The sequence below is a fragment of the Limulus polyphemus genome, unplaced genomic scaffold, assembly GCF_000517525.1.
Source record: "Limulus polyphemus unplaced genomic scaffold, Limulus_polyphemus-2.1.2 Scaffold4580, whole genome shotgun sequence".
Taxonomy (NCBI): Eukaryota; Metazoa; Arthropoda; class Merostomata; order Xiphosura; family Limulidae; genus Limulus; species Limulus polyphemus.
Window position 1 is genome coordinate 79991 of NW_013670190.1, and position 3023 is coordinate 83013.

Consider the following 3023-nt stretch of genomic DNA (forward strand, 5'->3'; position numbering starts at 1 on the left):
GTTGCGGACTGTCCAAGGCATCTACAAATTGATCCCTCAGCAACAACTTGAGGAGATCAGGTGGTGCAGTTGGGTAGACCTTGTGTGCCATGCTCTCCAAATCCTGTGCCAGCTCTTGCAGGCTCTCCCATTTAGCACGGACTCTCGTCATAAATCTAGCCTTGTAGACTTCTGACTGATTTTGGATTCTGTACCTGAGTTCTAGAGCCGCTACCAGTGCTCTATAGTTGTGTCTGTCGTCTGCTGACAACTGTCCAAGTATTTCCAGTGGTTGTCCCTTCAAGCTAGTTGCCAGATATACTGCTTTCTGCTCCTCTGTCCACCCATTCATTTCTACCAGTAGCTCAAATTGTGCTCTATATGCTTCCTACAGTGCCTTCCCATCGTATTCCTGTGGCTTCCTTCTTACTGAATCACTCCTATTACTGACATTCATATCTGGGATGTGACTTCTAACAGGACTGAAGATGTCTGCATTAGGGTTTAGCTGCAAAGTCTGGAAGGGGCTTGTCATTGTCTAGGGCTGGTTAAGTCGATGGTTAATGTATCCTCCTTGTGTAAAAGACAATAAATCGTCCTTTAATGTATCTAATTCGCTTTGAAATTTTCTAGTGTTTTCCGTTTGTACTTCTTGTTTGCTTTTTTGTTCCAGTTGCCATAGCTGTAGTTTCTCTTCTTGTTTCTTTTTTTTCCTCCAACAGCTGCTGTAATCTCTCTTCTTGTTTCTCTTCTTGTTTATTTTGTTGTTCCAGCTGCCACTGTTGCAGGTTTTCTTGCACCCGCTGTTGTCTCTCTTCTTGTTTCTTTTGCTATTCTTGTATTGCTGCCATCAAATCTGCTAAGCTGTAGTTTGATTTGCCGCCTCTCGTTTCCATTTTTTTTCTTTTTCTTATCTATCCCACTTCTGACACAAATTTGTTAGGTCTCCGTTCGTTCATTAATTTTCCGTAAAAATTATTTCCGAAGAAAGTTTACCGATAGAAGTCCTTTCTTAAATAAAACTGGTTTATTCTTTCTGAATATAACTTTGCGATACACTTAATCTCAACAGTCGCGCTATAACAAACGCTATAATTCTCAACGAACGTCTCACGTACTCGACTCAACAATACTCCGTTCAATTACACACATTGTTGCCGTCAATTTGTGACCGTTTTATATACAAGACTACACTATATCTAGAAGGATCCAGAGATTTAAAGAAAGGACGTGAATGTTCGAGAACGACTTGGCGTGATACTAGTCACGTGACCTCTGCTGACGCAACAGTACTATGAAAGTGGCTAAGCGCCAAAGTCAAAAGTCCATTCAAATGTTTTCCATTAACCATGACAATTCTTTTGTGGGTAATCCATTCTGGGAAATTGGGATTGACTCTCTCTTCTGGGAGTTACTGTGTCTGACATGTGCGTCTGTGCTTTTGTGGTGTTATGTTACTGTTCGAGGCCCAAGTGCTCATACATCCCACAAATACATCACTGAATTCAACCAGAAACAAACAAATCAATTTATTTTCATGTGTGTTAGTTTTAGCTTTCAGTAGGCCAAAGTGTCTTACTTTTCGAATAATAATGTTATGCTTCATTTTGCCCCCCCCCCCAGTAGCACAGAGGTATGTCTGCGAACTTACAATGCTAGAAACCGGGTTTCGATACTAGTGATGGCCAGAGCACAGATAGCCCATTGTGTTGCTTTGTGCTTAATTCCAAACAAACAAATGCTTCAATTTACGTTTATTGCAACTATCATTATGCCTTATTACAGGAGACTGACTCATAATTTAAGGCGGCCTTTGACACCAGTTTTATCGGAACGCTTCGGTATCTGTTGAATGTTTATTTACTGTTGAGCTGTATTAAACAATTATAAAAGGAAAAACAAAGTAGGCTAGAAAGTCAAACGAAATATACTGTTTATATTTGCGGGATTACAGGTCTTTTGTTATAACCGTGAAATACTGGAACACGTTTTTAGAGAGAATAATCAACCATTAGGCTGCTTCATTCTTAAGTACTTGATAAATAAAGGTAGTAATTAATTGTTAGCCTTGTTAGTCCTTTTCTAGTGAACAATTCACGCACCTTTGGTTAGGCTATATTTGTGTTAGGCTAAAAATTAAATAATACCACACTGAGATGTGTTTTAATCATTTAAGCAGAAATTCATGATGAAATACCCCTGAAAGGGATTACTTGTTATCGCTTTGTCATAAATGGTTAACTTTACACTGAACCAAAGGGAATATTTGACCAAATATTATCACTTAAAATCATTATCAGGATTAAACACTTTTTTGTACAAAAGTTATTAGCTAGGACTATGTATGCAGATTTTGAATTGATGTTGAACAAACATTTAATTAAAGTGGATTACGAATCTTGTTTTTCTTGAAGACTGCACAGATTGTCAATCTTAATCACTTTGAACATTCCATGCATTTTTTTAAACTATTTACTTGAAAACAAGGTGAAAGTTAAAGATATTTCTAGCTTTATCGATATCATAAGACTAGTAAGGCAACAAATATGTTAAATATTTCTAAAACTGCCATACAGTTTCTCACGTTTATAGCATATGTATGATTACAAATAACCTCAAATTTGATCACATTCAAACATTTGTATAAATTTAAATTTGACCACAGTCAAAGTATGTCAATGATCTCAAATTCAGTCACACTTAAAAAGAAATTGTAGGCCATCTTACGATTTGCTCCCCCTCCTGTGGTCAGCGGTAAGTCTGAGGGCAGCTTATAATGCTAAATATTGGATTTAGATACCTGAGGTGGACACATTATATAGCTTTGTGCGTAATAAAAAAAAACCTAACGATTTTATTTCTCTGTAATATTGTCTGGCCTCTTGTTGTTGTTGTAGGTAACTTTTGTGGTTCCGTTTTTGTTAATTATTCATTTTATCAACAACACTAATAATACACCAAGAGAGAGAGAAAAGAAAATTATACATTTTGAGAGAAAATTGTGAGTCAATCTGAGTTGAACTTTCCACATTCAGTGTTATAAA